This window comes from Artemia franciscana, unplaced genomic scaffold (assembly GCF_032884065.1).
Source record: "Artemia franciscana unplaced genomic scaffold, ASM3288406v1 Scaffold_289, whole genome shotgun sequence".
Taxonomy (NCBI): domain Eukaryota; kingdom Metazoa; phylum Arthropoda; class Branchiopoda; order Anostraca; family Artemiidae; genus Artemia; species Artemia franciscana.
The window spans coordinates 1,367,342-1,388,670 of record NW_027063627.1 but is presented as its reverse complement, the minus strand read 5'-3'; the positions used below and the strand labels follow the sequence as shown (position 1 = coordinate 1,388,670).

The following is a 21,329-nucleotide window of genomic DNA, read 5'->3' as shown; positions in this document are numbered from 1 at the left end:
ACGGTCGTTAGCTCAGGGGTTGTAGGACCTTTCAACCCCCGGATGCATAATTACCTTTCGTTTCGACTATTTTGAACAAAACGGCTATCTTATACGAAAACCCCTCCATAGGAAGTGGCTGGGGAAATTCTTAAGGCTGTTTTCCAGCCCTTTGTAAATATTTTGTCAATTATTTACTTTATCATTAAGGTCTCCTCAATCCAAGAAATTAAGAATATAAGTTTCGAAAACATCAGGAACAAAAGCTCTCTGGCCTTTTTCTGGTGAGAGCTTTTTTAGAGATCTTAAAGTGTGTTAGGCTCGTCTTGGCCTAGAGACATACGGCCATAAGTTTCATAACGATGAGGGACAAAATGTTTTGTCCCATTACTGGATCCTCTATTGACTTACAATATTACGGAGTTCTCGACCCGATCGTACAGCTGGATAATTTATATGTAAATTTGCCGTCAAAAGATGTTTGCCACCCTTGGAGTGGTTTACTTTTTTTTAAAGTCTAGCTTATTTGTGTTTTTATTTTGTATATATTTGTCCTATTTTTGAACGTATCTTTCTTTTTTCTTCTTTTTGATGCTCCATCGCCATGCCTTTGTGTTATTGATGGGTATACATTCATTCATTCATTCATTCATAGACCCTCGAAATGTTTGATTCTTTTGAAGTAGAGAACGAACGTGGTAAGTTTCAAGTCAGTCATGCACCCAGCATCAGACAAGCTCCTTTTTTGGTTATAAGACATTAAACAGCTGCCAATTTGTTAATTTTATCCTCAGATGTATGTTTTGTGAATTTTCTGTTTAATATTTGGTAAAATGAAAATCTCAGAATTTTGACCGGATATTTATGGTGGTTACAGGGAGCAAAGAACTAAAATGGCAGAGGAGGGGGTTGGTTGTCCTCCAGTTACTTTTGACCCTTTGAAGGGGCACTAGAGCTTCCTATCTCTAATTGAATGAGTCCCGTCCAAATTTCTTATTTGGATTGATTGTTTTGGTCTAGGTATCAAATATTTAGTGGTGACGAACTGTAAATAAGGAAAGTTGCAGCTCAATGGTAACCAAAACTCTAAAAACAAAAATTTTATATCACAAGCTATATCAAAATAATTGACCAAATACGCTGATTCCAAATATATTTTATTCCTTAAGTTTAGTGCTATCCATCAAAGGCTACGATCATGATTCATAATGAGAAAGACTCAACAAAGGAAACTGAACTATTATGCCTAATAGCTCTCAGTAAGACTAAATAAAAAACACAAGTTTTTTCAACAAAAAGTAAGGAGCAACATTAAAACTTAAAACGAACAGAAATTAACACGTATATGAGGGGGCTCACCCCCTCGTCAGTACCTCGCTCTTTACTCTAAAGTTCGAATTTTGTTCCAATTCTTTAAGAATGACCCCTGAATCACAAAGGCAGTTTAATCAGAATAAATAGCTCTTTTGAAAAAGTACTAAAAATATGTTAACGTAAAGAGCAAGATATTGACGAGGGGGCGAGCCCCCCTATATACGCAATAATTTCTGTTCATTTTAAGTTTTAATTTTGCTCCTTACTTTCAGTTGAAAAAAATTGTTTTTTATTTAATTTCTGACCGTTTTTAAATAATGCTGAGAGATCTGCTCCCCCCCCCTTCATGGTAAATTCTCTTCCCCCATTGAAAATTCATCCGTGGAAAGATCCTCCCACGTAACCTCCTATTCCCGACCCATTTTCCTCAACCGTCCCACCTCCACCAGAAAAAAATCCTCCGTGAAAACCCCTGTGTACTTCCAAACAACCATTACCGTATGTAAATAATGGGCAAAATTCATATTTTGAAGCCTATCCCCCTCCTCAGGACTGTGGGGGATTAAGGAGTCCTAAAAGACATTGGTATTAGACTTCTTGACTATGCTGAACAAAATGACTATCTCACAATTATGATCCTTAGACTTTTGGTAAAAATGAGCGTTGAAGGGGCCTAGCAGCCCTGAAATGTTTTTTGTCACTTAAAAGGGGTTACCAGAATTTTTAATTTTTGTTCGAATGAGCCCTCTCATGGCATTCAAGGACAACTGGGTCGATACGATCACCCCTGGAAAAAACATGTACCCTTGATGTTTCTTATGGAAAATTTTGTAGATAAGAGTTTGAAACTAATGTGTGGTTTTCTGATACGTTGAATCTGATGGTGTGATTTTTGTTAAGATTCTATGGCTTTTAAGGAGTGTTTCCCTATTTCTTCGAAAACAAGGAAACTTTTCTAAGGGTTGTAATTTTTTATTGCATAAGACTAAACTTGATGTAACTAATATATTTAAAATCAGCATAAAAATCTAATTCATTTGATGAATCTATTTTTATCAAAATTCCGTTTTTTAGAGTTTCGGTGACTATTGAGTAGGATCGCTCCTTACTTACAGTTCGTTATCTATTTGATGTTGCTCCCCAAAACACACTCCTTTGATTCTAATCTACCTGAATTCAAACGCGACAAAGCAGACATTTCCACAGCGAATGTTGGGCAACACTTAGTAGCCCTAGAGGAAATGCTTCAGTAGGAATGTTTAACGAATCATTGAAGAGATACTTCAGCCTTGTTTTTGCAAACGGATTGTTACTCGTAGTCTTATAGACAATTCATGGTAATTAATCGTGAGAAGTGACTCGGCTCAGTCATAACCGAAACTCTAAAAAACAGAATTTTTATATAAAAAGATACATATCTTATCATATCTTTACACAGCTTTATTATGAATGGTGTGAGCGTCTTATGCTAACCAGAACAGAAAAAAATATAATAATAAAATCACTGGTGCATTATGATAATCCAGGAAACACTAGAGGAAATCAATAATAAGAAGCAAACCAGGATTGTAATCTATAACAGGAACTGTTGCATGGAGATAATAGGAGATCGGCTGATCCGATTGCAGTATAGATTTTAACCAAGACTAGACTTTAGTTTCGGTAAAATGTGATTTTACCTTTTTTATCAAGTGCAACATTTAATAAACATTAAAAATATACAATAGTTTTGTTTAAATGGGAAAGTAATTATGATTTATACAAACATAGCTCTTTTCTTACTTTTATATAATGTCTAGTTAAACAAGTAACAAGGCCTATTCGTTGAAGCAGATAAAAACTGTACTTACTAAATTGGGAGCAAATAGGAATAATAACTGTGTGAGTGGCTAACCATTGCAGAAAATATAAATTTTCTTGACACAATGCGTAACCGTAATGTTACTAAACGTAATGTAACCGCAATGGTTTTGACTTCAAGATGTTTTCTTACTCAGTTAAACTTTTGTATTTCATCCCATGGTGACTAGTACATAAGGCAACAACTATACAAATATGTAGAATAAGTGACAACCAATGAAGATGGAGGCAGCTTCTGAATTGAACTTGTAGTTGACCTGTATGGTACGTTTTTATTTAAACCTTAACTCTTTTATTAAGGATTCATTAGCGCTTGTCGATGTGACAAGTTCCTCTCTAAATAGATTTAAACTGCTTCATGAAAAAATTCGTGGTAACTAACTCAGTGTGGTAACACAGTGAGTATCGTCTAGGCCGAAAAGTAACTGAAACTATAAAAATAGAATTTTGATAGCAATAGGTGCACTCAAAGAAATTTACTTTTCTACTTACACCATCAGAACTAGCGTATCGGAGAACCCTCCCAGTCAGCTTAACCTTAAGCCAACTTAAGCCCTACGCCTAGACTTGAGAAGACGTGTTAATCCCAGTCCGACGCTGGTCCTAGGACCATTGCTTTTACATAGGCCATGGTAATCACAATTATTTATAGAATACGGAAACAACAACTTGGTATGTTACAATGTTAAAAACATCTATTGTATCGATACTTTGACTGACAGATTCAGATGCTCCAAACTCCATTTACTAGGAGTCTCATAAACTTATACCTCAAGGATAGGACGTGAAAGTAAGTGACATAGAATTTATTTACTCAGGCAGGAAGGATAGGCTGCACAGCTAGGGAATAAGGATCATGATGAATAAGAAAGCTGCCAAGTCTTATTTAGGTAGGGAAGGGATTTATAATAGGATGTTAACCACTCATTTTATGACTAAAAACTGCATATTATCAGTCATAATTGTACATGCCTCTGTAGAACCGACTGACGGATTTAGTAGTGATTCAGGTTAATTTTGCTTACAGCTGCAGGAAGAAATAGACAGGGCTCCAGGTAAAATATGATATCTTTATTAGGAGATTTTAATACCCTTGCTGGTAGAAATAGGGATGGATGCTATTCTAGCCTATACAAGTATTGTTTTGGAAAAGATAACGGTAGTCTAATGTTTACATACTGCTGATATTGTGCAGTTACAATAATCTAGTAATAACCAATACAGTATTTGATCATAAAATGGTTTATCAGTTAACCTGGTATACAAATGATGGTAAGACAGTTAACCTTATGGATTGTGTTATTGTAAACTGATGATTGGCAGAATCGATACAATATACCTTGTTTATAGTAGCTCTGTTACTGCTGTTAAAAGTAAAGATCATCATCTAATAATATTTAGGGTTCATTTAAAACAGGGGTTTAGGAAGGGTAGCTACCTCCCAGGAAGTTATGACGTTGGTAGACTCCAGGTTGAGATTTTGAGAGAAACTTCCCAGGAGCACAATGCTAAATGGGAGAGTTTAAACTTTGACAATGCAGAACATGGATGGTAAAGCTTTAGGAAAATAGTTTGTGAAACTTGTCAAAGTGACAATTGGGACGTAGGAATCCTCTGGTATGTGAGTCATAACTTCTTCAATACAGAATTTACAATCATTAATTTGAGCTGTGAAAGCTCTATGTGACTAATAAGGATTGCATAATCTAAATATCTCCTTACATCTTTCTGCAATAGTGTAGTTATCCCAGGACCAGCTGTCCCAACTCATTGTCTGGAATATACGTTAACGTCATATTAAGACCCTTCCGTAGTCTAGATATAAGCATTATTTCTCCTCTGTCACGAAACATAATTGTTCTTCTATCTTGTATCTGCTGAAAGATATCACATATTTACTCAAATGCCACTGAAAATTTAGTTGATACCCCTTTGCAATTTCTACAGCCATGTTGAGAACTCTTGTCTTCATGTCACCACTGTCCGTTAGTAGTTAGTAAAAAGGCTTTAAAAAATCCTGAAAAACAGTAATTGCAAAGTTATCCGTTTTAAAAATGATTCTCTACTGTGATGAGTGCATCAAGTATCCTTGCTTATGTCTGTGAGTCAGAATATAGGGTTTTGCAAACAAGTTGTGATGGTGTTATTGACCTAAATTAAATAGGCACCAAAGAAAGTATTGTACCCATAATACTAGTAACAATTTTTTTTATTGTATCCTACCCTATTGGCCTAATGGACTTATTTGTATTGGTCTTTAAACGGTTAAATAATATCAAAGTCATACTGTCCCTTCTTCAAATATTATACCAACTAAATGCCATATATTTCTATGTATCTCTTACAGATTCAAAATTTTATATGCTACAGCCTTAACACTTTCTTAACTCACAGGGTTTTACATGAAATTTCCCGGTAAGATCAGTCCAAATTTAAGCTTCATTTGATTACTTGGTCCAAACAGCACCGTTTAGTACCTCCACAGTAACTTCTGCCTCGTAGCAATATGTCTATTACATCCCACCATCCTTGGAGGCCCTACCCAGATAAACTGTTATATAATTGTTATAGTGCATTAAATCAGTATTCATTCTTCCTCAATAATTTCTGAGTTTTATTTCTCGAAACTTTAGTTATTATTTCATGTCTTTCACTCATTACTGTGCTTCAATGATTACTCACTAGCATATTAAATTTGAATATTTCATCCTAGGTTCGTGTGAATGATATCTTCTACATCTATCTGTTATTTCTTCTTTTTTTTTATTATGTCGTTTTATCTAGCACAGTGTAGAAAAACTATGAATCTTTAATAGCCTCTTGTAAGATGAAACTAATATATCCTTGGTAACGCAAGTCATTATTATTTTGGCTGTCAGCAAATAGATCATTATTTTAAAGATAATTAATATCTGTGGAGCTTAGGACATTGCCGTTCAACTAAATGTCTCTGCGTTCCTAAGAAATTCGAACTAAACGTAATGATTAAAAAAATCCATGAGAAGCACTGAAGCTGTTATAGTCAAAAAATAAAATTTAAATAAAAAACTTTTTCTTTGCAACCTTAAGGAGCAGAATAAAAATTAAATAAGAAAAGAAACTACGCCATACATGGGATTTTCAACTTTTAGCCCTCCTTTACAGATCCCTGCTAATCGCGTTAAATTTTAACTTTTGCTTAAGGTCACCAAAGTTCATCCTTTTTGGCCATCCATCTAGGGCCCAACAAAAAGTAGGTCATCGCCAAATGTGATTGACAAAGGTCGTGAGAAAGGACTTAAAGTAAAGTGGAACTTTACTTTACAGCAATTCTAAAACCTAAAAAAAAAACAAATGTTTGAAGATTAAAACAAGTTTGGAGCAGTATGAAAAAACATTAAATTGCGTAAAGAGCAAAAACTGGTAAGTGCAAGAATATTTCTATATATTTTAACAATGGATTGAAATAATCCAAAAACCTTAAAAAAGAAAACCGAGCTTAGTAAAAATCGTTGTTAGAAAAACGTCATTACCGAATTTCTTTTCCTATAAGCATAAGCAATGTCTTTTTAAGAAATTGTTAAATCATACTAATCAGTTATATCATGTCAGTAGGAAGGCCCAAAAACCGAAAATATGCAATTATTACAAATGATGATTATCTATTTTGAAAAGGGATTACAACAATTCAAAAACCTTAAAAAATAGAAACAAAAGTTTCAAGCTTAGTACAAATCGTTGTTAGAAATCTGACTAACTTCAATAATCAAATATATTTGAAAAAAAATGTAGTATGAAAAGACATTAAATTGTATTAGGAGCAAAAAACTGGTAATTACAAAAATATTTTTATATATTTTGAAAAGGGACCACAACCATTCAAAGCTTAAAAAAATTTTTTTTTGAACGCAACTAGTTATATAATGTCAGTAGGAAGGCAAAAAACGAAAATTTGCAATTATTATAAATGATGATTCTCTATTTTGACAAGGGATTAAAAAAATTCAAAAACGTTAAAAAAAAACCAAAAGTTCGAAGCTTAGTAAATATCGTTGTTAGAAATCGGACTAGCTTCAATAATAAAATGTATTTCAAAAGACTGGATTATGAAAAGACATTGAATTGCTTAAAGAGCAAAATAAAATGGTAATATCAAAATTATTTGTATATATTTCAACAAGGGATTACAAAAATTCAAAACTTCAAAGAAAAAACCTTTTTGAACGCAACCATTTATATAATGTTAGTAGGTAGGCCCAAAAACGAAAATTTGCAATTATTACAAATTGTGATTCTCTATTTTGACAAGGATTATAACAATTCAAAATCCTTAAAAAAGAAAGCCAAAAGTTTAAAGCTTAGTACATACCAAACAGTTCGTGGTAACGAACTGTAAGGAGTGACCCGGCTCAATAGTAACCGAAATTCACATGTAGAGAAAGTATTGTTGAAATATAATGTAATACTCTATCATCATCATAGTCCTATAAGAGCAGTATTGGCCGAACGATTGATAAAAGCCATTCGACTTTAATTTCAAGATATTGCACATTGAAAAATAATGCTATTTTTTTCAATGGCTTTTTATTCAATTTTATAGTCAATGGCTGGAAGCACGAGTGGCATGGATCGTGCCATTTTCGCCAATTATCCACCTAGTTTCTCCTCGGAAAGCAGTATATTCCTTTAAGCTTTTATTCGTTGAAGCATCGAGAGTTGGCAATAGCAACGTTCCCCTCCGACATGCTCTTGAACGAAAAACCAGTCAAGATCGCATTCACCATTACTATATAAAGCGTCTCTAATATATCCCCGTAAACCTTCTTATTTGTAACTCTGACAGTTAACATTGGCAATTGTATTAAGTGATCCTTTAGCAACAACAAAGGGTCGAGTTGTTATTACATGTCATTTTCGACCTATTCAATAACAAGATGTCTAATAGAAAAATTAGATTCGTTGTCATGATATTGATCGCTATGTTCTTACACTTGGTCCAATACAAATGGGTCATTACACTACAAACACTATTACATCCTATTACTATTTCAAAGACTATTACAGAGGCTGTTCATCAATGTTGGGCTCTGGTATTGGCAGTTGGTTTGCTAATTTATTTTGCTCTGCAGTAACCTTGGCTAAAAATAAATTGTATCGGCTGCCACGGATTTTGCATCCTCTACACTACACGATTGGGGATCTGGCAAGAATAAAAAAAAATGCTTCGGAAAATTTCAGGTCTGGTGCACGTTCTCTTGACGAGCAATTGAAATATCGACAAATTGAAGGTTTAAAAAGGTTGAGAAATACTGCATCACTCATTAGTCTCTAGTCAGGTCAAAACAAAAGACATCACTCTTGTCAAAGATGAAGAAACCAAGGAAGAAAATTGTTAGATCAAAGGATGATTTCTTCTCCTAGACTGAATGGCTTACTTGCCACACAAGGAATCCCATCCATCAATCACTTCACCTTTAAGTCTTTTCAATGAAGAAAATGTTGATGCGAGTCGATTGAAATCTCGAGCAATTGAAATCTCGACAAAGTGGAAAATTTTAAAAAGGTTGAGAAACACTGCATCACTCATCAAACATTTCAAATTTGTGTGAGGAGTTTGTCCACGATCCTCTAGCAATAGCACTTTTTACAAATGCTATTGCCAGTTTTGAAGGAATTCCACTATTGCTAAATGAATAATAAGTGAAGGTGCGTGAACCTGTGGTAATATCTCGCTGATTGGTGATTGTATGAGGAACAAGTAGTTTGGTATTATTTCCACTAGATTTCAGCCTTTCCACTGCCAAAGCAACAGAAATCCTAACCTGTTGCTTTCGTATATGAATTATGCCAAGGTGAGAGATACTGTTACATCGGGGGCTGTAACAAGTACCTTTTTGCAAAATGAAATTGGATGGGACAAGCGTTAATTTTATATCTACCATAATATGAGTTGGTAGCCATTTATGTATATTAAATTACTCATGATTTATATTTCCAGCTTAATATAGCTCACTGGTTGTCGCCTCTCTACTTGCATTTGTAGGATCAGTGTCTTTCTTATAATCATATCCATTGGCTGAACCCTCAATTCTTTATCTGACTTTGATGTCATCAACATGAACCGATGCTAGCTTGTATAATTTAAGAGATTGTTGCTAGTGTTCACCAATGTTCTATTTATGTGGACACAGATTTGTCTAAATAAATTATGTAATACACAAATACCATAAGATATTCCATCAGTAGGACTTGGCATCACATTGTTTCAGGACTACCACATGCAAATCTATATTTGTGGAAGAAAAATCCACTAAATAATCTTCATTGGAATAAATTTGAAATTGCATGTTTTCAGAGAGTGGTTGTTGTGGTTAGAATTGTTCATAGTAACCATGTTTTACATTCACATCAACATGTTTCTTCATCGAAAAGATTTAAAGGTGAATTGATTGATGGATGGGATTCCTTGTGTGGTAAATAAGTCATTCCGTCCAGGAGAAGAAATCATCCTTTGATCTAACAGCTTTCTTCCTTTGTTTCTTCATCTTTGACAAGAGTGATGTCTTCTGTTCGGACCTGAGTAGAGACTGATGAGTGATGCAGTGTTTCTCAGCCTTTTCAAACCTTTCCACTTTGTCGAGATTTCAATTGCTCGCCAAGAGAACGTGCACCAGACCTGAAATTTTCCGAAGCACTTTTTTTAAATCCTTGTTAGATCCCCAATCCTGTAGTAAGGGGATGCAAAATCCGTGGCAGCCGATACAAATTTATTTTTGGCCAAAGGTACTGCAGAGCGAAATAAATTAGCAAACCAACTGCCAATACCAGAGCCCAACATTGATAGGACTTGGCATCACATTGTCAGATTTCAGGACTACCACATGCAAATTTATATTTGTGGAAAACAAATCCACTAAACAATCTTCATTGGAATGAATTTGAAAATGCGTTTTTTCTGAGAGTGGTTGTTGTGGGTAGAATTGTTCATAGTAATCATGTTTTACTCTCACATAAAAATTTTCTTCATACAAATGATTTAAAAGGTGAAGTTATTGATGGATATGATTCCTTGTGTGGTAAATAAGCCATTCAGTCTAGGAGAAGAAATCATCCTTTGATCTAACAATTTTCTTCCTTGGTTTCTTCATCTTGTGATCTTGACTGGTTTTTCGTTCAAGAGCAAGTAGGAGGGGAACGTTGCTATTGCCAACTCTCGATGCTTCAACGAGTGAAGCTTAAAGAAATATAGGTTTCCGAGGAGGAACCAGGTGGATAAATGGCGAAAATGACACGATACATGCCACTCGTGCCTCCAGCTGTTTATTATATTTTGTTTAAAACCAAAAACATCTCTCAGATTATCGTTGAGAATGACCTTCTCCTTGTCAATGGGAGAGCTAATGTGGCTCTTGCCCTGTTTTATTGAATATTAGATTGAAAAGCACCATTTTTACGAGCGACGATTCTTCTTTTGATAGAACGACACAAGGATACTCACATGAGTTAAATGATTCTATCAATTCCTCGGTAACGAGTGGCCAATCATGTTGTCTAACCTTTATGTTATATGTACGACCTTTCTTCCTGATATCATAGGTATTTTGAGAATACAATCGACAAGAGCAACTTCAAACTCCCCATCGAATTTGATGGTGGGAGAGAGTTTCGTCCAAAAACCACTTGTTTTATTCGAATGATTGACATTGAGCAATCATTGACATTGGATCAGAGACATTGTAAATGAACGTAACATGGAAATCATTAAAGAATGTATATGTCTTCAACTGCTACCCAAGAATCAAAATCAGAATTATATCCTAGCCAACAGACAAGCAACTGTCTCTTGCCCCAGTGTATACGACTCTTTAATATTTGTTCAATTTGATAGGATTTCACTCTTATTTTTGACTTTATGAAGTTTGAAGTCATAAAGACAGCAAATGAACTTCTTCTTCTTTTGATTTCTTTGATGTCTCGCAGACGATATGTTAAAGGTTTAGTGTCTAGAATTTTCGACACTTTAAAAAGTTCAGTGAACCATAAGTAATTCATCTTCTCAAAAATGTTAGTAGTTCGATTAATTCGAAGTGTATCACCAGCATTGAATTTAATCTCATCACAACCTTTTCACAGGAATATTGTTTAAGAAAAGTTTCATGTGTATCATGATCTCCTTGATGATCTTCCTGAGGACTAATAAAATCAGCAGTATTTTTCAATGTGCAATATCTTGAAATGAAAGTCGAATGGTTTTTATCAATCGTTCGGCCAATGCTGCTTTTATAGGACTATGATTATGATAGAGCATTATATTATATTTCAACAATACTTTCTCTACATGTGAATTAACAATTTCACTACCTCGATCCGTTGATATTTGTCTATACAAATATTGATCAAGAAGATTTTCTATAGCCTTAACATTTTCATCACTTATATTTGTCCCCAATGGAATAACATGTGCATAGTGAGTAAAGACACTGATTGCGAGTAGAATTTGTAGGGTATTTGTATTTGTAGGATATATTGTGACGCCTTTAAATCTCATCTAGCGTTAAAAGAGCCACTTGTATTAAATGCAGTGGGTAAAAGACTTTAGTTCTTCGATAATGATTACCACGAACCCTATGATTTTGATATAGAGCGTAACTTGATTCATTTTGTAGATACTCTCTCGCTAGCCCTTTTTGAAGTTCAGTGACTTGAGAAAGTGTGGTGGGGGAACTTCGACTTTCCACTTAACCAATATTTTCATAAACACTTTTCAAAACTTCAATCATTTTGAATACAAAAACGTAGTGTACTGGCCTCTACCCTTTTGCATGCTCCTGGGTGGTGATGATGGTGATGAGTTGACAGCAAGACTTCTTAGCTTTCGTCACACCACCAATGGGATCATCAAATCATTTTTTTTCTACAACTATTAGCGCTAGGTGTACTAGTATTTTCTAAGATTGATTTAAAATCTTCTTCTTCTTTTAGTATTAGACTACTGCTGCTGCTGCTATGTTCCATTAATCGTTTTCAAAATTTTCTTACTGGTTGTAAAACTTTTCAGGAAGTTGAACGTCATTAAAAAGTTGGGTAGATAATTGTAAAATGATAAAAGTCTTTTACGATTTGTAACCACATCATGTATTAAATCAAGTAGATTATAACGTTTCCCTTGAATTTTAATTTAATTTTCTTTATTATCACCATGAATGTGTTCACTTTCACTTTTCCAGAGATATATAAAGTATCTTTTACTTTTATCACGATATGAGTGTGAGAGTAGGTCTCCAAAAATTGACAGAACATTGGATAATATTGAATCTTTCTTCTTTGAATGTGTTGTTGTTCCAAAATCTTGAGGTGTTTCCTTTTTATGATAATATTTAAATTGACCAGTCTCACATGATATGGTTTATGTTTGTCCACTCTTTGAAGTGCAACTTGAGGCAAAAGTAGTATTTTTTCGTTAGCAATATTCTCATCATTAATGAATTTACCGAGATTGTCCTCAAACTGTTCCATTGGTGAAAGGGCGAGTTATATTAGTGTCAGTTTTTAGGGTTTACCATTTTTTTTTAGAGAAAAGTATTTACAAGTCCTGGAATCATAGTAAGAGTTAAAAGTGTAAAAAAGCTATCACCCGCTTGGAGAAGACGTTTTCTTTTAAATTTTAAATCTTTTCCATTGTTATTGCTTCTTGATAGGGCTCTTACATTGAAACAATGTTGCTTTTGCTTTCGCTTTTGCTTTTACTTCTGGCAATTGAATATTGCCCTCTGTTAAATTTAAACAAAGTTCAGATACGATATTAATGAATTCTTTGTCAATAACATGTTTGAGTATGGTTTTCCTAAGTGCCGGTTTTGAACTGCTTAGGACGGAAAATAAATGTTCATTTTTACGTAGTTTCTCATCGTGTCCTGATGGCAACTAATTACCTTTTTAACTGTTCACTGGAAGATATACAATCATTTTATTGTCAAAAATATCTGTGACTAGACGCCAATCTTTGGGTGTTTTCTGACTGAGATCCAATAGATTGCAACCAATGCGTTTATTTGTTCCCTGATAGTATGCTGAAATTAGAAATTTGGGAGTATCGGTATATATTTGTTCTTTGAAAGCTATTAGAGAACTTGAATCACGGACAGCCATGTAAATGATATAGCAGGTACGATTCAAAACACGTGCTTTCGTAAATTTGCTCTGTTGTGAAACACTAGTGTTATGGAAATTTTTGCATGATGAGAACTGACAATAAACAATTATTACGTCTCCTGAGAGCATTGTGCAATAGATTTAATGTAGCAATAGTAGATGTTTTTTGGGGTTTCCAAAAACATCTGATTACGATTTTGAATTATTTTTGTTAAAAGTATCATTTTGCCCGACATTAATGGACCACAAAGAAACGATCTGAATGTTTTTTTAAAATTGATACACATTGTTGTCAACGTCTTCAACAGCTAGAATACAACTAACTGTAAAATGTAGTTGACTATTGAATAAATAATAATTTCCCTATCAGCCCTCCTACTATGATACTAAACAACAAAAGTTTAGAATAATACATGTTTATTTTATTTTATATTAAGTAAATAAATTTATAATCGACACTTTACAAATATATCCCAGTTTAAAAACACTTGGAAAAGAGTCCCCACTCGCCCCATAAAAGCTCGGCGGCTGCTGGTGGTGGCAAGCCGAAGGCCGAATCCTCCCTCCTGACTAGCCGTGGGCTTGGGGGCCAAGTAAACAAGCTTTTATTTTGAAAATATTTAAAATGACAATGAAAGTATAACAGCAGTAGCTCAACCTTGTGCAAGGAACATAGAGCTTAAAAAATCTCTCCCCACCTTTCGCCTACTATTGAACTTAAAGGATTTTCTCTAGACCGAGACGTTATATATATTGTACACATACATTTCGATCTGAAGTAAGATAGTGCCCATAGGGTCGTACCTTCCCACCCCACTCATATACATAGACTTTATTCGATATGGCTGACATGGTATTTTTTTTACTCTAACTGTGTAATTTTCAAATTTTAACGAAGGATCCACCATGACTTATGCTCTTGGAACTTAAATACTTTCCAGAGAGTTTCTATAAACACTCATATCATAATTATCTTTTACTTAGTTTGGAGGTAACCCTTGCGGACTTTTTTCATCCCCTTTTTGATTTTGCACACAGTAGATCTTCAGACATACAAGAACACCATTGGATATCAAGTTACTCCCCGTATCGGATTTTAGAAATAATAGTTTATGTGGGGCCTGGTGCTTCATTAGTTCCAGATAAATGGACTCGTCCCTTTTGTTAAAGTCCATTCGAAAGCTAATGTGCTCACCATTTTCCAAATCATTCAATAGATTGTCACATTTAACTTTTAACATGAGTGAATCAGTGTCTCCATAATACACTTTAACTTCCCCTCGGAGAATTGGCGTGTAAACAAATTGTAAAAAATTCCAACATCTGTCTTTTGGAAATTTCGAAAATTGCGCTATCACCAGCAGTATTTTTATCCAAAATAACCTTTCTTTTTTCCCATTTAAAAGGACCATATTGGAGTCTATGATGGTGAATGATGTGAAGTTTGGATTGGCCATGATTCGAGTACATTCTTTTGGGTCGTTACAATGTCATAACGAATCCATGTTGAATACACTCTTGCACATTTTACCGAAGGCTAAATTTAAAATGAGTTTAAAGATTTTTTCCAGCATTCATTTTTACTTCTTAACGTTTACTGAAAAAAGTTTCAATAAACGTTTTCATATATGTATTTTGATGGAATTAGAGGGCTCTAAGATTATTATAACCCTGAGATTGCTGGCTACCATCCATCACAAAAGAGCACGTTGAATAACAATATTCTGTTTTGGATCAAGGTCGGTAATAAGTTTTGAAGGTGTTCAGGGCATACCCCAATTCTCTACCAAAGAAAAATTATGTGGATTCAAAGAGATATTAATCACCAGTTTGTTTATGCACGAAAAAACAAATCCTTTAACGAGTCATTAAGTTCCAAAGGTGTTTCACCATCATTTTTGAAAATCCACCCTAGCAGTCTCTTCTGCTCAAAGTTGGCAATGTCGGGAAAATTTGGGGCCAAAAGATTGTCAAGCCGTTTGTAGTTACCACATGGCAAAGAGTAGTGAGACATTGCTGACAGATGAAGGCAATTCATAACCAGAAAAAGTGTATCCACCTTTTCACTGGTACGTTGTCCAGTCGGGCCAGTTTCCAAGATACGATCCCCGTGGAAAAGATACTCTCTCTTAATCGATCTCTCTACAAATAGATAATGATCCACGTAGGTGATCAAGCATATTTCTTTTCCACTGATTTTTAAACTTAAATCTATCACGAGATGAGGAGTTGAAAAACAATACCCTAAATGCAAGCCAAGTTTCTGATAGATTTTATCTGTGTTTTTACACACAATATCCAACAAAGTCAATACATCTTTTTTCAGGCACATTATACAATAATTCTCGCCATTTTTACACCTACTCTTGGCCCAAACTTTTTAGCAGACTCATAGTCGGCAGTGATGCATTGAAGATCGTGAAGTGAATCATAAAAGGATTTGATGAACATTAATTTTTTCTCGTGTAGCCTCGAAATGGAGTTGTAATACTCATACGGGTAGCTGCACTTACACTTTAATAAATCATAAATTTCATCATTTGGAAAGCATTGTTTAAGGAGGGGTAAATTATTAAAATAGTTGCTTTTCAGTTCTTGAATCCATTGACCTATGGATTTGGGGAGAAAACCAAAGTAATCTAAAAAACAAATTTTATTCAAACAAATATTACCATTATTTATTTATTACCATTATATGAAATCTAAGACTAGCAGTTTCTCATATGATTTGGGTATGGTATTAAATGAAGAAGAACCATCTATTCATGCACAATCTAAAGCTTCACATATCTACAAGCTAACCAACGCTCATAAAAATGTTTTAAATCATATTTGGAAACGTGTATATAAACATATAGAAAGTCCTATTGATTAATGTTTAAATTGCATGATTTATGAGCCAGTTCGCAAAAGTGGCTATATCCCGACAAAATTGGTTTGCTTAAATGATCATGATCGCGTACTGAAAATCTCTCTCCCACAACCCTCAACAAATTTACCATTATAAAACCCGAAACATTTTCTGATTTTTAATGACCAACCCGTGCACTGGTCATAAGGTCATTGGATCGTTTGATAATTACATTGTGCAACCGTGAAATTGGCTTATTTGCTGTTTTGATAAGTGCAATCATGGCTGCTCCCATACAATCTTCCTACCTAATATCTCATAAACCTCTACTAGTTGCATGGTATTACTCGAGAGTCTTTGTGCAGGCGCATAAGAGACTGCAATGGCTTCATGTTCTTTGACAAGAATTAAATTTGATGTAATGCACACATCTATGAGTTTATATTTTCAGTCGAAGGCCACCTTGTCGCTACATAATAGTGAATTCTAAAATTTCTTCAAGCACAAGATGGCCTTGTCACCGCTAACCGTTTCCATACATTGGTACCCATGACCACTACAGCTTCTCAAATGATGCTTTAGCTCTAATTGGGTATGGAAATTAGATAGACATATTGAACAACAATGACGTGAAGTGTAGTTCTTCCTTTCACTAAGAACCCAACTATTATCTGTTATTGGATTAAAATATCCAGTTGAATCGGGCTCTGTAGCAGGGGTGTAAAAATGCCATACCCAGTACTTCATCGATTCAATGGATGTAGCCCTCATTGGATATATTACTCCCTTTTTATCTTTTTACTCACCCTCCTCAAATTCCCTATCATACGTTAAAGCAGTAACATCAATACTTAAGTGCTCATTAGCCCGCTGAAAAGTATCTATTCCTTAAAGTGTTATTGGATGTTGACCACTTAAAGAATTAAAATCTATTATAAAAATTTTGCCCCTTACCCATTAACTATCAATGTGTCCTAATGTGCCTTACTAGCATCCTCTTGCAGGGGTTTGTGGGCTGCTATAAGAAAAGCATATTTGGAATAGTCCTGTACCGAAACAAACTTGTCGTCTACCTATATATCCCTTTAAATATGAATTATATTCTAAAACCTTGGCCCTTTTCCCATGCCCGTTTCTATAAATGAAACTTTTTTTTAATTTACACACATTTACATCTATATTTTCAACACATAAAACCACTGACCCACTCCCCCTCTCATTATAGTTATCGAGTCTTGTCACAATACTGTCAACTCGATCCAAAAAATACACCCTCAATATTCTGAAAGTGCGGAAGAAGTGTTGGCATTTCAATTTACACGTATTGCGAAAACGCATCACCCGATTTTTCATTTAAAAACACACAAATCGTGTGTGATGGATTCTTTTACACTATCCCCTCCACCTCATTCCTGAATCTATCGTTAAGTAACGGTTTCAACCTTGCCTACTGAGGAGTGTACTATGTCTATCGTCTTCATCATAGTATTTCCCACTATAAGTGTATTAAATTGATTCCCAAATGTGGCCATATAAACATACAAATTATGCAAGTAAGAGTTTGACAGATAAAATTCTGAGAATACAGAGGGTGTTGCAGGATTTTCCTCTACCACACCACCACTACAACTCTCTCCTACTTAAACATCAGTGTGTAAGAGGATTTGAGCACGGAGTAAAATCGCCCAGTTCATTCAACATATCGTTGAGTGTATTAAGACTGTAGTAGTCAGCCCGAGCATAATCATTTCCTGATATTATTTGCTGCTCAAAGGCAGTTGTGTGAGCAGAACTAACAAGCATACGCCTCATTGAAATAGTAATGGAATTACATTATCAACATTTGACTCTCTGGAGGAATCTCCCAAAACTTTATGTGTATTAGGACAGAAGTGGTGAATCCAACCATAATCATCCTTTGATTCACTCTGAGGCACTTGGCTGAGTAACTCCAACAACCAAACACTGTTAAAAGGCATTTGGCTGAGCAAAAGTAGCGTCTAAACCATCCGTTGAAATATTAGGGTTAATTACATTACCAACACTCACCTCACCAAAGCAATCTTTTGATAGTTTATGTGTGTTAGGACTGAGGTGGTCAAGCCAATCTAACTCGTTGCTATCGGAAAGCGAGTCGATATGGTAATTACCTTTAAATTGTACTGGTTGTGTTAATATGGGGATCTCCATACCTTCAAAGAGCCTGTGTATCCCCAGAGTTGGTAGGCTTCCTAAAAAAGTTCAAAATTGTATTAATTATCTTTCTTTTGTCTTTTTGGTGATGATGAATCTTCATTGACCTAGAATAAGAAAAAATTGATATTCATTTATGTTACCCTCATCATCTATGTTAAAGAAAAAATAGAATGGATAGAGAGAAAACAACATTTAAAAATATTAAAATAATAGTAGTAGCGATAGTCGTAGTGAAAGCAGTAGTTGTAGTAGTAGTAGTAGTGGTAATAGTAGAGGTAATAGTAGTAGTATTAGTAGTAGCAGTAGTACTATTAGGACCAAGTAAAAATAGTTTTGAAATAATTCAAACTTGAATCTAATAGAACTTACTGTCAATGACTAACTGAGAATGACTAAATGAAATGAACAATCATGCAGAAAGAAGAGCAATTACAATAAACAGTAGTGGGGCTAACTTCGAATAAGGGTTCTGAAGACCAGAGCCTACATTGGGTTTTCCGATAATGCCTTTTAATTCGAATACTATTTTTTCATTTACATAATAAAAACAAGGCAAAATAAAAATGATATCTCAAGGTTAAACAATATTTAAAAATAAGACTAGTGCTACCTGTCCCCTTACCCTCTCTCAAAGCCATTAGTTTCCATTCCCGAGACAGGGCAGGTTTGGCATTTGATAAAACGAATACAGATAGTGTCTTTTGGTTTAGCTCTACTCTTTCTCAAACAACAGTGCTCTACTTGTGTCCCCAACCCCAACATGCCCTGAAAGTTACAGCTTAATATCCAATACAAGCCTTTTTGGAAACCTGGCTGCACATAGAACATTTCGCTTTATTTTGAAACTTAACCATGCATAAATGATAAGTAGCTTAGGATCTCATAGAAGAAAAAGGATATCTACGCAAGGTCTGGAGAAATAAATAACGTCACTGTACATAGCCCTCTTTTGATTTTATCCAGAAAAGGACTTCGTTTTCGGAGTACACTATTAGAAAACTCTTATAATTCTAGCCTGGCGAATGATGCTTAAGACTTCATTCGAAATACAGTTAGTAACGAATAAAAAAGGGGGTCGGTCCGTTTCTAGTACCCCGAAAACCCCCTCCCTTTTTTGGTGATTTCTTAGTCATGTATTTTGTCTTTTTAAATTTGACATTCGCTACTAATACCAAAGTCTCCATAACTGCATATAAGATTTATTTTCATCAGTATACCAGAGTCCCACGGGGCTCTATCAGTGCATCTTATATGCTACCCCTCTCTGATGGGTCATTTATGATAACAGTTAAAAAGTAAACTACATTTTTCATCTAAGCCATACTTTCAACTTCGGTTTAGTGGAATACGCTTGTACTAATGACTTTTATATATATTAATTTTGTGATGTGAAAAAGAGGATTTTTTGTTCTTCTTAAAGGAGAAACTAAAGGTAAGTCTTATGAATCTTTTAGATTATTAAATAAAAAAAACGAGTTTTTTTAACTGAAAGTAAGGAGCGACATTAAAACTTAAAACGCACAGAAATTACTTCGTATATGAAAGAGGCTGCTTCCTCATCAACGCCCCGCTCTTTACGCTAAAGTTTGACTCTTTCTCTCAATTCTTCTTTCTAAAACAGTAAAAAACTTTAGCGTAAAGAGCGGGGCGTTGATGAGGAAGCAGCCTCTTTCATATACGAAGTAATTTCTGTGCGTTTTAAGTTTTAATGTCGCTCCTTACTTTCAGTTAAAAAAACTCGTTTTTTTTATTTAATTTCTGAACGTTTTTGAATCAATGCATGTTTTGATTTTGGCTCTCCGCAGAGGAATAATCAAAACGAAATTTGCATATTTTTTTTGGGGGGGCTAAATGGCTTTCTCATAATTTTGATCGAATGATTTTGAGAAAAAAAGAGGGGGGGCGAAGCCTAGTTGCCCTCCGATTTTTTGGTTAATTAAAAAGGCAACTAGAACTTTTAATTTTTTACGAATCTTTTTATTGGTAAAAGATTTACGTAACTTATAAATTAGCTTACGTAAAGAACTTTTGTATTCTCATGTTTTTATTACATATATGAGGGGATTCGCCCCATCGTCAGTACCTCGCTCTTTACACTAAAGCTTAAATTTTATCCCAATTCATTAAGAATGACCCCCTGAATCACAAAAGCCGTAGAATAAGTAGTTGAAATTGCCGAAAATACTTTAGGGTAAAGAGCGAGGTATTAGAAGGAGGTGAGCCCCTCATATGGGTAATAATTTCTGTTTGTTTTAAGTTGTATTGCTGTTCCTTACTTCCAGCTGAAAAAGCTTTTTCACTTTTATTTTTTAATTGTTTTTTTTTTTTTAAATAATGCTAGTAAATCCTGCTCTCCCTTCATGGAAATTTTCTTCTCCCATTACAAATTCTCGAAGGAAAGTTCCCCCAGCATATCCCCCTCTTCTCAACCCCTCCCCCAAACCAAAAAAATCCTCCTGAAAACGCCTGTATACTTCCCAATAACCATTACTATATGTAAGCACAGGTCAAAGTTTGTAACTTGTTGCCCCTCCCACGGGGACTGTGGGGGAGTAAGTCGTCCCCAAAGACATAGTTATAAGGTTTTTCGACTACGCTGAATAAAATGGCTATCTCAGAATTTTGATCCGTTGACTTTGGGAAAATAATTAGCGTGGGAGGGGGCCTAGGTGCCCTCCAATTTTTTTGGTCACTTAAAAAGGGCACTAGAACTTTTCATTTCCGTTAGAATGAGCCCTCTTGCAACATTCTAGGACAACTAGGTCGATACGATCACCCCTGGGAAAAAAAAAAAAAAAAAACAAAAAAAAACAAATAAACACGCATCCGTGATCTGCCTTCTGGCAAAAAATGCAAAATTCCACATTTTTGTAGATAGGAGCTCGAAACTTCTACAGTAGGGTTCTCTGATACGCTGAATCTGATGGCGTGATTTTCGTTAAGATTCTATGACTTTTAGGGGGCGTTTCCCCCTATTTTCTAAAATAACGCAAATTTT

The 21,329-nt window shown here is 34.8% G+C and overlaps 1 protein-coding gene and 1 long non-coding RNA gene across 3 annotated transcripts in view; one reads left to right on the top strand and one right to left on the bottom strand.

Annotated features, from left to right (window-relative positions):
* The window catches only part of LOC136043045 (uncharacterized), a 135,113-nt gene that overhangs the window by 38,974 nt on the left and 74,810 nt on the right, over nucleotides 1-21,329 (top strand). The window lies entirely within an intron of this gene.
* LOC136043060 (uncharacterized) overlaps nucleotides 4,826-21,329 on the bottom strand; it is a 52,651-nt gene continuing 36,147 nt past the window's right edge. Inside the window, exons 3-4 of one of the 2 annotated variants that reach the window (XR_010621542.1) lie at nucleotides 18,286-18,366; nucleotides 4,826-6,471 (exon numbers count right to left, since the gene is read on the bottom strand). This is a non-coding gene — a long non-coding RNA (uncharacterized LOC136043060). The remainder of the gene's footprint in view (nucleotides 6,472-18,285; nucleotides 18,367-21,329) is intronic. The other variant, XR_010621541.1, reaches the window with a different exon arrangement.